The 14,824-nt window shown below is 41.1% G+C and overlaps 1 protein-coding gene across 12 annotated transcripts in view; it reads right to left on the reverse strand.

Annotated features, from left to right (window-relative positions):
* Positions 1 to 14,824, reverse strand: part of KLHL13 (kelch like family member 13) — a 386,710-nt gene that overhangs the window by 187,117 nt on the left and 184,769 nt on the right. For 2 of the 12 annotated variants that reach the window (XM_082377214.1, XM_082377216.1), the window contains exon 1: positions 2,189 to 2,504. The exons of 6 other annotated variants lie outside the window; for them this stretch is intronic. The gene's annotated coding sequence lies outside the window, so the exon portion shown is untranslated. Of the gene's footprint in view, positions 1 to 2,107; positions 2,505 to 14,824 lie in introns of those variants that run through there. 4 more of the 12 variants (XM_082377208.1, XM_082377205.1, XM_082377210.1 and 1 more) reach the window with 3 other exon arrangements.

Genomic DNA, 14,824 nt, shown 5'->3' on the forward strand with positions numbered 1-14,824 from the left:
TATTAAGTACATTTTGAGTAACATTCTAAGATTCAGAGCAAAATGCTTAAGACAAACTCATATCCACCTTTATCTTTTTTTCTGGCAAACATAAGTAGTTCATACTAGGGCAATGTTACCTTAGACTTGGTATCAGTAATAATTACACAAGGAAAAAAAATGGCATAGTAACATAAACTCTTTTCTTTGAAACAGTTGGCAAGTTTGTATATCTTTCCAGAAAGGGTTGGCAAGAAAATTACAGATTTACAAGGGTGGGCCTATTGGTATAAATCCCCTCTCCCTACTATATCCCATTTTTTAAAAGAACTAAAGTGAAGTCAGAAATTTACCAAATGAGTGAGGGAAACTACAAATCACCTGTAAGCCATATAAGCCATATAACTAAACTGATGATCAACAGACTTCAATATTCTTGTGAAAACCACTTTCCTGAGAACATCACCTTAAACTCGATACCGTCATACCACCCTTTTTTAAAGTGTGCTTATAAAAATGGCAGATTAAAGGCCTTGGGAATTTGAGGCTCTTATTTATCTATTTTAAAAACACATCATTTGATGTTGCAGCAGAAACTACATGCTTCGTCTCACTGCCAAAAAAGTGCTCCCAGGACAGTGAAATTTAGCGCTCATCTTCATTCACAACTTGGTTTCTTCTGCGATGATTGCCAATTAGTACACAGTATGTCAATGGCAACACCTGGTCACACATCAAGCAAACAATTCTATCACTGTTAAGTATAAGGATGTTAATAAAAACTTGCAGATAAGGGAGCTAATATTTTTAAACGTAAAATGATGTCATAACTGCTTAATGGATTATTTCATTTTCCTCAGTTTTCAAACTTGAACACTGGATATAGCCCATTTCCAAGAACACAGCCACCAAGGTCAGCATGTGCTAGTTCACTGTATCTGCCTCCACTTTCAGCTTCTTCATTCAATTTTCTTCACGCACTAATTAGCGCATGGAAGTGAGTAAACGAACCTCAGTATGGGAGCTAACAGGGCAACTGCATGGGGAGAAGGCGATATTGCTGGTGCTGTGTGAAATCAGCTTCAGCGCACTAATCCCCAATCCACAGAAAAGTCGTCTCTTTGACATGGTTTTTAAATTCTGCTTCTTGAGGGTATATACAAATATGAGATCTGAAGTAAGAAACTGGCTTCTTTAAAAGAAAAAACAAAAACAAAAGCGAAGGCAGGGGCCCTCCCAACAGAGACAGCTTTAAACTCCAGAGTCTGTCAGTTCCCATTCAGCGTGCTTAGTAACCAGCCTATGCTAACTTGAGTGACTTTAGCCCAAACCACTAGTCCTCTGACTACATTAAAACGATGAACACCCTAGTCTGCAGGAGAAACGGAGCCAGGCATCAAAGTCCCTCCCACTCTCTCTCTCTCTCCCCGGCCTGCTTGGCAGCGTGGGAAGAATCAGATTCAGGACCATGTGCTAGGATTAAACACAAACATACATACATACATTCTAAGTGGTTGTGGTTCTTGAACTAAGTTACTGAAAACTAGAAAGAAACTTTCAAGTTCCTCAGCTGGTATTTGCTAGAGGATCATTCCCATCACTTGCAGTACACCGTAATAGACTGTAAGCTTCCAAGAAAATCATTAGACAACTGTGATTAATCCAAAGAAGCCAAGACTTTTAGAGATGAAGACGTTCAAAGCAGAGTTAGAAGCTTCGAGGAGGAGAGCAGTGTGCTCCTGACTCGGGAGCCAGCAGCGGAGCCTACCAAGTTGGAAGACTCTAGAGGAGGGACGGTTGGGAGGCACAAAGCAGAAAGTGTTACAAGGCAAGAGACAGTGGGGCCCGAGGCGGGCAGAGGGACCCCAGACCGTCAAGGGCAGCGACAGCCCGGAGGAGAAGACCTTAGAGGGATAACAAAGAAGCAAAGGAAAGCTAGGTACCGTGGTCCTCAAAGAACCCAGGCGACTGGCGGAGCCGGCGAGTCCGGGAGGTAGGGATGAGAAGGTGCAGGGATGAGGGCGCACAGCGGCAAGCGAGACAAAATGGGTTGGGGGGTGAGGGGACGTGCAAAGAGCGAAGGTAGTTCCCCGTCCCTCTGCCCCTGGTGCGGACCGCAACTCCTTACCGCGCGCCGCCTGGCCCCGCCGGGTCCCAGGGGCGCGGAGGCGGCTGATGGAGCCGCTGCGACTTCAGGACCCTGCCTCACCTTGTTTGCCGCGTCCCGGCGTCCCGCTGCCCGTTCGCCGCCTGCTGCGCTCCGAGGGCCAAAGAGCTAGTCGCGCGGCGCAGCCGGCGCTCTGTCCGGCTGTGAGGCACCGGCCCCCAATCCTCCGCAACCCCTGCTCGCCCCGGTCACTTCGCCTCGCTCTCCCGCAGGCGGAGAGCACGGACCCTAACCCGAACGCCGCTCCACTTATTTCAAAAGCCCCCGTCCCACGCTTCCCCGGAACAGGAGCGGAGCTGCTGCGGCCGCAGCGGCAGAGCCTCCGCCTGACCTCACCGGGGGGCGGGGGGGCGGGAGCCCAGTTGAGGAGGGGAGGGGGAGGGAGCGCGCGGGCGGGGGAAACATGGCGGCGGGGGCGGCCCCGGCGGCGCCTGCGCGGGAGGCGGGGGAGCTGGGGCTAGGACCGTGTGTAGGGTCCGAGCACAACTCCGCTGCAGCCGAGGCGTGGCGAGGAGGGGCCCGGAGGCGGGGTGACCGCCCAGTGGCCCTCACGCCTCCGAAACCGGGACGCTCGGCTTTGAGCACACTTGGCTTCTAGTGCCCAGGGGGCAGAAGAGGTGAAAACTGTCAAGTATCCAGGGACACAGTGCGCCCGCCAAGAGGAGGCCCCCCGGTGCTCCTGCCTGCAGTTGTCGCGGCCCCTCTTAGTCACAGGGGGCCCGGGCACAAGGTGTGCCCTCAAGCCGCTTCCCCTCGGTGGGGCGCGCACCTCGAAGTCAGCCTGACCCAGGCTGTCACACAACTGTTCATCACTCTTCGGATGCGACGAGCGCTTCATCTCTGCCCTCCCTACGGGAGGTACACACGATTAAGAAAGAGGAAGAATAAAATAACAAATACGGCACTTCAGCACTTTACCGAGCGTCTGCTTAGAACCCAGCGCTGAATTATTCACTCACTTAACTCTCACAGCTACTCCACAAGGTCCCCAGTAGTATTATCTCCATTTCACAAGTGACAAAACTGAGGCGTAAAGGTCAAACTAGTTGCCCAAGGTTACACAGTTGGTAAGGGGCAGAGCAGGACCCTGGATCCCAAGCTCTTAACCGCTGTGCAACGCTGCTTCCAAACTGGTGGAACTGCTATTCTGAGTCAGAATCTTGACTCTCTCCTCCCGGTTCTGTCAGCTAAGCCCCCAACAAAAACCCCAGTCAAGCCTGTTTTTCCCCTTTGCAGGTCTTCTATTCATTCTTTGCCTTCTTGACGGTTACAGCCTGGGGCCACCTTTTTACACCTCTTCCTTTGCCTTTTCTACTTATAATTCCAGACTTCTCCTAGGAAAAATAATGGGAGCGTGCTGTTAGCAACCAGTTTACTCACTGGTTTTTTTTTGTTTGCTTTTTGTTTTTTGTTCTTTTTTAAGGAAGTGATGGGGTGAGTGTGGGGACTGTAGTTCTTTATATTTCCTAATATTTCTCCCTTTGCCTACCAGTAAACTGATCAGGCATCTGAGATCTCAACATTGTTGACTTGGTATTTCAAATTCCATACACTGAAATTCTAGTAGTGCATTTTAAGTAACTTTGAAATTAATCAGTTACTCAAAAACTTGCAAGAACTAAAGCTATCACCACATTGTTGGGCTTTACCAAACTGGTAAAAAGGTAAGAAAGAACTCCAAGTGCACATGTAATTTACATTATTATCTTTTACCTGTCAGTGGATTCAACACGATTCATCTTTGTTAACAGGCGTGCATTCATTGGCTTCTCCACTATGCTTATTCAATAATTATCATCATATACCTGTGTTACACACAAAATGCCTATTAGGTGGAAAGCACGTGTTACAGGAGTTTACAGTCTCATTGAGGAGATGTGTTTAAAGCAATTGATTTCAGCATGTATGAAAAATCTAGCACGTTAAGTTAAAAATAAATAAATACAACTGAGTTGATATACATTCCAAGTCATTGCTTCATCCCTGCCATAAAAAGGTTCAAGTGGGGTAGTTTTACAGTAAGTTCTCAAACAGAAATAACAGGAAAATGGGATAATCAGGTGTGGCCCTAGCAGCCCCAATTCACACTATTCACCCTTCTGATATGTAGCAAGGACGGGGGCGGTTATAGAATCTGCATCTGAACAACGGGATAGGAATAAGATATATTACAAATAGACTTATTCGGTAGGAATTAGTAGCTATTTGGGTTAGGATGCTTTGAAAAGTTAATCTAGTGGACAGAGCACTCTGACTTGGAGTCAGAATACACTTATGAGCTATGTCACATTAAGTTAACCCCATCACCTCTCCTGAGTGTGTTCTTCCTGAATTTAGAGTGGGGTAATAATGATATTGGCCTGATCTGCATCACAGCATTGTTCTAGGTTTCAAAACAAAAAACATCATGTGAAACTACCTTGTAAACTTGTAAAAAATATATATAAATGTAATGCAATGTTTTCATTAATATCAGACTGATTGGCCACTAGAAGCTAGGGATTTAATCATGAAGGATGTTACAAGTTAACCTGTAGCCCAAAATGTGAAGAATTAGAAAAAGCATTTGGAATACAATAGTACAATAAAAATCTAAAGAATGGGGAGATGTAACAGAGGTTCAAGGAATAAGAAAACAAGTCAAAACAAAATATTAGTGGTGAAGAGAATACAGAAAATGATGATGGCTATTATGGGCTGAATTGTACCCCCCCCCCTCAAAATTCATATGTTGAAATCTTAACCCCTAGTATCTCAGGATGTAATGTTATTTGGAGATACATTGTTTAAACAGGTAATTAAATTAAAATGAGGTCTTTAGAGTGGACCCTAATCACACATGACTGTTGTCCTCAGGAGAAGAGGAGATTCGGACACACATGGGCATACACACTACCATGTAAGGACATAGTGGGAAGGCGGCCATCTGCAAGCCAAGGAAAGAGGCCTCAGAGGAAACCAAACCTGTTGACACCTCGATCTCGGACACACAGCCTCTGTGAGAGCTGTGAGAAAATAAATTTCTGTTTACTGTTTATTGTTGTTTAAGCCATCCGGTCCATGGTACTTTGTTGTGCCTGCTCTAGCAAACTAATATAACGGTAAAAAATTTAAATGCCAGCTGGATATCCTCCGTATTAGTTACTGTTAATTGCTGCCTAACAAATTGCCACAAACCTGGTACTGGCCTAAAACTACACACATGTATTACCTCAGTTTCTGGGGGTCAGGAGTCCAGGCATAGCTGAGCTGGGTGCGATGCTCAGAGTCTCACAAAGCTACAATCAAGGTGTCGGCCGGGCTGCGTTCACATGTGGAGCTCAGAGTCTTCTTTCAAGCTCATTCAGGTGGTTGTGGATTCAATTCCTCAGGGTTGTAGGACTGACACCCTGGGCATCTACAGGCTCTAGAGACTGCCCCCCTCCATAGTCAGCTTACAACAGGGCTGTTCATTTCATCACGGTCAGCAGGAGAACTCTCTCCTCCAGAAGGAACTTTAATTACATCTTCAGAATCTCTTCACTGTTGTCATGTAAAGTAACCTAATCATCAGACTGGTCACCAAGCATATCCACAGGTCTCGACTACACTTAAAGGAGAAGGGAATGTACAGGGCGTGTACACTGGAGGGCAAGAATCTTGGAGGTCATCTTAGAATTCTGTCCACCATGTCACCCAACAGTTTGACAAGACCAATTTAATTATATGTTTACAGAAATTCAACAAGACAGAGATCACGCAGGCAGATGTGGACACGCATGTACACATGTACACACACCAAAGAGCACCCAGCCACAGCTGAGGCCTAGTCCCTCAGGAAGCATCTGCCAGCCTGCTGTGTGCCTAATAGATATGAAACCAAAGGGTTTCGATTGCATTAACTCTGATTAAAGAACAAATTGAAAAGTATTAGGACACCTTTTTTGACCTCTCTGCTCAATTTGCATTTCTTTCAAACACTCAGCTGGTCCATTATTGAATGGAACCGGTAATTATAGAGAGCCCACAGAGGGTCTGCTTAGCCCCTTACTCACTCCATAGAGTGAAATAAGGAACAGAATAAGGAGAAAGGTTTCTATTCCCCTGTGGCTCACAAAATAGTCTAGACAAGTCACCAAAACGTATATATATGGTGGGGTGGGGTGTGTGTTTAAATACAGAAATAAACACACACTTTCTAAGTGAAGAGAAACCAACATGTTCTATCCTCTTAGTCAGATAAGTGAACTCTTAATTGGGCTTCAAGGAGAGGTCAAGATTGAGCTTGAAGCCAGGAAAGGATCTAAAGGATCTGTACAGATTTTCTTAACATCAAGGATGAAACTAGCCATAAACTACACTAACCAGATATTGTGTGCAGGACTCTGGGAAGATTCTAACCCTGCCCTCTTCTGTCAAAATTTCAGAGCTGACTTCTCAACACAGCTCCTATGCACTTCATTCTTACAGGAGCTCAAATTTGGAGGGTTAGAAATCAAAAATGTCCTGGGTACTCTGGAATCAAAGCGTTCTAAAAACAGAACTATAGGATGAGTGCAAAGGATACCATTGAGGGGTTTTAAGCGTAAGAGTGATAAGAGGCAATGTATGTTTGAGAGTCACCATGACTTCTCTGAGTTGGACAGGGGCAAAGGCAAAAGCAGGGAGACTGGTAAGAAGGGTGCAGGAGGCAGACAAGTGATGATGCAGTCTAGAATAGGGTGGTGGCAGTAGAGACAGAAAAAAAGGCAGATGGAACAGAGATATATTCAAGAGGATGACCCAGCAACTAGGAAGACCCATTCAACTAGATGAAAGATGATGTCATTTATTATCCTGGGAAAGACGGAAGCATCTAGGTTTTGGAGGAGGGTTTTTTTCTGGCGGTGGGGGGGGTGGGTCGCATTGCATAAAGAGTTCCATTTGAGACATGTTACCTTTGTCAGTGAGATATTCAAGAGGAGAGATCAAGCAGGCAGGAATGCATGCATCAAAGGCTCAGAATAGATTCTCTGTGATGGAGAGGCTTCATTGGCAGGCTTCTATAGGAAATGGTACACAACTGTTGTCTGTCTCCCCACCAACTTGCTAAAACATGATATACATAACAACCTGGCTGTATCTCAAAATAATTATTCTAAGTGAAAGATGCCACACAAAAAGGGGTGCATACCTTATGATTCAATTTATATAAAATTCTAGAAAATGAAAATGAATCTATAGCAATAGAAAGCAGATCAGTGATTGCCTGGGGATGAGAACCTCAACTGTCCATTCATTCAACAAATATTTATTGAATGTTTCCCATATGCAAGGCCATGCTACACTCTATGAGAGACACAAAGAAATATAAGATCTGGTCTCAAAATTTATAAAATCATCTTGAGGAGATATGTCAAAGCTCAGGTAACCACTATACCAAGCACGTGTGATATGTCATATGTGTGATACAAGCAATGGGAATTCATATAATCACTCTTTGTCATATCAGTAAATTGGAAATAAAGTCCCGACATCAGAAATTTGGTTAAATATATTATATGAGTATATAATTGAATACTCCACACTCTTTCAAAAACAATACATGATTTCATGTGTTGAAATGGAAAGATGTTTATGATAGGCTACAAAACGGTATTATGATTCTCCCCCCACAGTAAACACATATATATGCATACAGAGAAATAATTAGGAAACTATAGAATAAGACAGTAACAGTGATTATCCTTTCATGTATAAGATTATGGGGGTTATTATATTCTTTTCCTTGTATTTACTTTCTGATTTTTCTGTACTGAGACTGGAAGAATAAAATAATGTAATTTTTTCGAATAAAGAGGAAAGGCTTTAGAGAAATTCTGATGGCAGAGTCATGTTTTAGCCAAGTCATTTTTAAAATTTGTTTATCGAGGTTGAATTGACACATAACATTATATTAGTTTCAAGTATACAACATAAAATGAGTTGATATTTGCATACATTGGGAAATGGTCACCACAATAAGTCTAGTTAACATCAGTCACCATACATAGTTACAAAAATTTTTCTTCTTTTTTTTTTCTTGTGATGAGGACTTTTAAGATCTACTCTCTTAGCAATTTTCAAATATGCAGTACAATATTATTAACTATAGTCACCATGCTGTGCATTACATCCCCACAACTTATTTAGTTTATAACTCAAAGTTTGTACCTTTTGACCCCCTTCACCCACTTTGCCCCCACCCCACCCCCCTCCAGGCATGTCATTTCTAGATGGGACTATATCCACTAGAGATACAGAACTAAAGCAGGTAGTTAGAATACATTTCTAGAGAGATGGTAGTTAAAACAATGGAAACAATTAAGAAAACTCAGGGGAGCTTAGACTCACGGAAGACTTAGTTACCAGAGGAGACACCAAAAGAATGGGGAGAAAAAGAGATCGCCTCCAAGTGAGAAACAAGAAGACATCAGAACCAATGGAGAGGTAGCTGTGCTAAACATAAGACAGTGAGGGGCACTTACTCTCACGGAGAGCATGGTAACACTCTCCAAGTAGAAGTTTCCAGAGCAAGTGTAGAATTTTAAAACTTACGATGCCTCTTAAAAAACTTACCACAATATTACCATATAAAAATAGTGTCATCTTCCTCAAATGCAAATCTAAATATGTCACTTAGTTTCAAACTGCTTCTTCTTTGCACATTAGAACTCACAGAAATCAGGAGACTGGGGCTGGAAAGGAACGCAAAGACCATTTTTTTGTCTTGGCACTTGATTTCACTGATGCGAAAATTGAGGCCCAGAGAATTAAACTGATTTGCCCAGGGTCACACAACCAGTGACTTAAATATAGTTAACATTTTTCAGCTGTTTGTGCTAAAGGGGAATGCAGGAGGCTTGGTAAATGAATCCTTAGATATTCCACTAATCTCACTTTGTCAACAGTTTCAAGGTCCTCCTTTCACAATCTTTTCCTTTCCTGTAACTCTGGTTGGCCTACTCTATCCCCCTTCTTTCCACCTTCCCCTTTCCTTTCTCCTAAACCTGTCTCTTTTGCAGTAACTGCTTCATTTTGCCAGGACTTTGCCCATATGATCATCATAATAAGAATGCCCCCTTCTTGCCATCCTAGCAAATAGCTTCTCCTTTTACCAGACTCAGCTCAAGTGTCACTTTCCCTAAGAAGCATTTTCTGTCCACCCAGGCGGTAATGCACACACCTCAGTGCAGTGGTGAAGAGCAAAGTTTGTCCGGGTTTGAATTCAAGTTCTGCCACTCACTGTGACCTTGGGCAAATTACTGAATCTCTTTTTGCCCACTTGTAGTATTTTGTAACATGAGGATCCTAATAATTCCTTATCTATTGGATTTTCCTGAAGGCTTAATAAGTTACTGTACATGAAAGCACTTAGAACCGTGCTTGGTACACAGGAAACTCTACAGAACTCTTAGGTACTATCATTATCTTGAACCCATTCCTCTCACCAGAGCACCTGAAATACTCTTTGGTATTTTGTACGTGCCTGCCTCTCTCTACTAGACTATAAGCAGTTAAGGGATACATAACATAATTAGATGTGAAATATGATGTCAAAACTACTTTTGAAAGGACTTCCATGTCACTTCTTCCAGGCTGGCAGGTGAGCTCCCCTAAATACTATGTAACTTGGGCAAGTCTTTTACATTCCCTGACTCTTCTCCAATCTATAAATGGGAGAGTAACACTCACTATTCAACATGTCACAAATTGTGATGAATAGTGAATTAACGTTACTAAGGTACTTCAAGATGAAAAGTACTACAGAACGGCACAGTGTTTTTAACAGGGTTTGCCTTCTTTATTCTTGGAGACAGCAAATGTGACTATAGGAACTTTGTTTACAGGGAGGCTCAGCTTCTGTTTTTTCAGGTTGACTTTCTTCTGATGTAACATTATATGTCCTTCTGGAGGGCTTGCCTAGAGATTTCAACGGCAATGTAAGTAGCAGGAACTCCTTGGGAACAATGGTCCCTGTTTCGTAAACATGATATTGTTAGGGGTCTCTGCCTCTTATCATTAGGTGGGACCTGAACAGCATCTGATCAAGTTTCTTTCTCCAATCCTTCATCCCAACAAAGTCTCCATCACATCCGCAGTTGTTGATCTGTTTCAGTAACTGATTCTATCCAAAAGCCAAACCTTCCCTAATCAGCAGTGATGACTCCTCGTGCCCACTAACAGCCACAGCACGACTTCAGACTAGCCTCAGCCGCTGCTAACACCCACAAAACAAAGAACTCTAGAGCAGCACCCGCCAACAGAAATATAATGTGAGCCACAAACGTTACCCACATATGCAATTTTAAATTATCAAATAGCCACATTTTAAAAAGTAAAAAAAAAGTGAAATTAATTGAATAATATATTTTATCTAATTCAATAAAGCCAAAATATTTTCAACATGTAATCATTACAAAAAAGAATCAATGAGATATTTCATATTACTTTTTTTTTGTACTAAGTCTTTGAAATCCAGTGTGTATTTTACACTTCAACACATCTTAATTTGGACTGGCCACATTCCAAGTGCTCAGTAGCCACATGTGGCTAGTGGCTACTGTACTGGACATGGTAGGTCTAGAGATCTGGTTTACTGACCTGAAGTAACCTAAAATTATAGACCGATATATACCAGAGAATGGTCTCCAGCAGCCGTCCCCTCACACAGTACCCTACGAGTGCAAGAAATGACATGGAAAGTGTAATTTTTTATTGTCTACACATTAAAGGTTTTGCTAAGTACCACTAATAAACTACAAAGGCATCATGTAGTAATATGATACAATAGCAAATACGATACTACAGAAAAATATGAAAATTCTAAAGGATTTAACTGCACATGAAAGACCAGCTATTACATTTCTGACCAATCAGATGAGAAATAGGCAGCAGGAATTACCCATTGCATTGAGTGTATCAAGTTTAGAACTGGAGACATTTTAAAAATGACAGCAATGCTTTGTCTGAATTTGTGATGATTTGGAATCACATGAATATTTTTAAGAAAAACAGTGGTATTACTTTCAAGAATATAGAAAAATGCAAATTAGATTGTCAAAGAGTTGGTAGAAACCCTTGGTAGACCCCCTCTATTAATCAGGAAGACAGTCAGCCAACAGTCATCCAATAATTCCTACATGCTATTTCCTTTTCTCCCAGACATCTTCTACTACTCTTCAGGTCTCTGTTTAACGTTTTTCTTCAGAAGACCTTTTCTCATATCCTAGACTAGAATGGGTGTCTCCGTAAAATTCCCAAAGCATCCCGTACTCAAATAATATCACCCCATTAATGTAAACCATTATTTGCTTTTCATGCTAGAATGTAAGCCCCGTGGAGGGATGAACTAGGTGTGTCTTGCTTGTTAGTGAACTCCAGTGTCTCAAATGAAGCCTGGCACATTGGGAGCACACAAATATTATTGATTTAAGTTATTAACTCAAGTCACTAGTAATTATGTTTTGTTATGGACTAACTATATTAGCATATGAATTGTACCTAGAAGAGTGCATCAACAGTGTTTATTCTTTTAAGTACTTTACACTCTTCTAATACAATCTTACTTATAATACTAATGTTCTTGGCAATGTTCTTATTCTTCCATAGAAAGGGCAAAAATCTCAGTTTTGGTCTAAATATTCTCAGATTCTCAATCAGTGGAGTGCACATTGATGAGGCTATCCTGTACATGATTAGATTATCCTTGGAACTTCATACCAGCCACTTCATCTCGGGGATTAAAGTTTCAGAATGTGATTTATCTACCTGACATAACTGATTTTAAGGAGGTGTCTCTTTTTAATTCAGGCCCTAAGTACTTTACTGAAATACGGAGTTTGGATATAAACCCCAAATTATTTAATACATTCACAATATAGGAAATTGCATTTCAATTGAATTTTAATTTTCCTGGCATTCTTGGAAAAAATAATCTTTTTAACATCTATTTCCCTACAGCATGAAATGTGTCCAGCCAGGAGCTACTCCATTAAGCAGACACACCCGTCTTGCCCAACTCTAACACGATACTAATCATTAGCAGTGTAGCCTCAGGAATGTTACAAAGGTTCTGAACTCTTCCAAGCCTCCCACCTCACTCCTCACCCCAACCTACTCAAGGACATTTTTGCTTGCCATTCTTTGGTTTGACATACACTACTGTTTTGCTTATTACTCTTAAAGACTAGAGTTAATATTTGTTGAGTGCTATGGTGGACCAGGTACTGTGGTAAGCCCTTTAGAAACATTATCTCATTTAATCCTCACAGCAATCCTATGAGGTAAGTGCCATCAGTGTCCTCATTTCACAGAGGTGCTATCTGAAGCACACAAGGTTAAATAACTTCCATAAGGATTCACAGGTATTAAGAGGCGGAGCTGGACTTTGATCCTGAGAAGGCTGGCTCCAGAATCTAGGCTACATTATTTTGATGAAAATGTTGGTATTCTGGTGCCACCCAAGGGAGAGCTCCCCTCTGCCTTGCTCTGGCCTTCTCATTGGAAAATTTAAAAAACTATATTACTTTTACTCAAGATACTTGGGTATATATCAAATCATCATGTTATACACCTTAAACTTACATAATGTTATATGTCAATTAGATATCAATAAAGCTAAAAAAAATTTTTTAAAGATACTTTGGGTATCCAAAGTAGTAGTAGTACTTACTACTAAAATAAAGTAGTAAAAAGAATGTCTATTAGGGTTTTTTTCAATTTAAGTTGCCCTCTCATTCCTCTTCCTAAATTCTACCTACCTTTTTCATGTATTTGAAAATCACTACAACAGACTTTTTTCCAACATGAAACAGTTTATAGAATATTTATTACCATGATCCTTGTTACAGACAGCTTTTTTTCCTCTGCTCAAACTTCATCTAAAAATTGAGCTATATGAATGGGAGGTATAAAATTTTTGAGTTGGAAAAGATCTTAGAAAGGATCCAACCTCCTCATCTTAAAGGCAAAGATCCCTGGGTCAAGAATGAATATGCCAGGCCTTTAGTTCATTAATTCATTAATTCTGCAAATATTTATTGAGTACCTACTATGTGTTCTACATGGTACAGAAGAGACAATTATCCCTTTAAGAGCTTATATACTAGGAGGGGGAATAAGATAATAAGCAAGCAAACAATTGAATAAGTAAGATAATTCCAGGTAATAAGAAGTGTTTTGAAGAAAATAAAATGAAGAAATGGGATAGTGAGTGATCTGAGATGGGAGGAGCTACTTCTGAGGGATGGTCAGGAAATACTGCTCTTAAGAAGTAAAATTTGCACTGAACCTTGAATGAAGAGAAGAAGTCACCCAAGCAAAGATCTGAAGGAAAGTCATTCCAAAAGGAAATGGCAAGTGAAAAGCCCTGAGGTGGGAATGAATTTGATGGATTAAAGGAATAGAAAAATAGCCATTATAGCTGAAAGACAGTAAACTAGGGGCTGAGTGGTAAAGCATGATATCGTGAAAACGTGGATAAAAACAAAATCGCTGAGGGCCTGTGGTCTGTGTCAAGGAATTTTAATAGTATTCTAAATGTAATAAGAAGCCATTGGAAATGTTGGAACAAGGCAGTGATATGATGTCTTAGTTTTTTACATTATAATATTAAGTGGTGCTAAAGCCTTAAATCAGAGTCCAATAGCTATAACTCATCATTAGCTCTCAGTTGTATACAGAATTGCCTGACCATGAGTTGAGTTTAATATCAATGCTTTGAGAAAATAATGGAAATTTTTAGAAATGATAGCAACTACAGTTATAGTAATGGCCCCCATTGAATTACACCTCCCTGGACCCATTGCCTTCCTATACTTCTTTAACACATTGACTCTGAGCTTGGCCTCACACATTGACTCTGTGACTTGCTTTGACCAATGGGACATGAGCAAGACATCACAAGCAGAGGCTTGAAAAGCACTTAGGCATTGGAACTTGCTCTCCCTTGTTGCTGGTGGAACCCAGCAACCATGTGAAGAAGTTCAGGGTAGCCTGCTGGAATGTGAATGACACTTGGCCCAGATTCTTCCATCACCCCTGCTGACAGCCAGCCAACCGCCACCAGACGAATGAATGAACCCAACCACAAACATAGACCCTGCTGGCACCCAGCCCAGCTACAGCCAGCCCAAACTGTCACATCACAGTCTAGTGAGCAAGTCAAACATTTTAAGCCACTAAATTTTGGGGTAATTTATTGTGCAGAAATGAGTAACTGAGGCAGCTATATAAATAGAATCCCATTTTAATAAGCTTAAAGGCAACCAAAATTTGCGCATTACCATATCCAAACTACTTTTAAGTTACACTTTGTAAAATGATTCAATCAGTTTCAAGGTGCTTAAGGCAGTTTAAAATGATAAATTCACAAAATATCAATGATACAATATTTAAAAAACCATTCCAGATTTATTAATATTATAGTTACTCCTGTGCAGATATTCAAATACAGTTACTATACATAAACATCATTCCAAAGGGATACATCTTTATTAGTTTAGTGGCTATTTCTAGAGAAGGGACTTGTAAATCCACCTCATTCATGCAATTAGCTTTTTTCTTTAATTTAATTTTTGAATAACAAATAATTTTTATTTGGTTCAAAACCAAAAGAATCATAAAATGATATCCAGTTAAAACTTCTTCCCATTTCTGTCCTATCCACCTAGTACCCCC

This window comes from Balaenoptera borealis (assembly GCF_965194805.1).
Source record: "Balaenoptera borealis genome assembly, chromosome: X".
In the NCBI taxonomy this organism is placed as follows: Eukaryota; Metazoa; Chordata; class Mammalia; order Artiodactyla; family Balaenopteridae; genus Balaenoptera; species Balaenoptera borealis.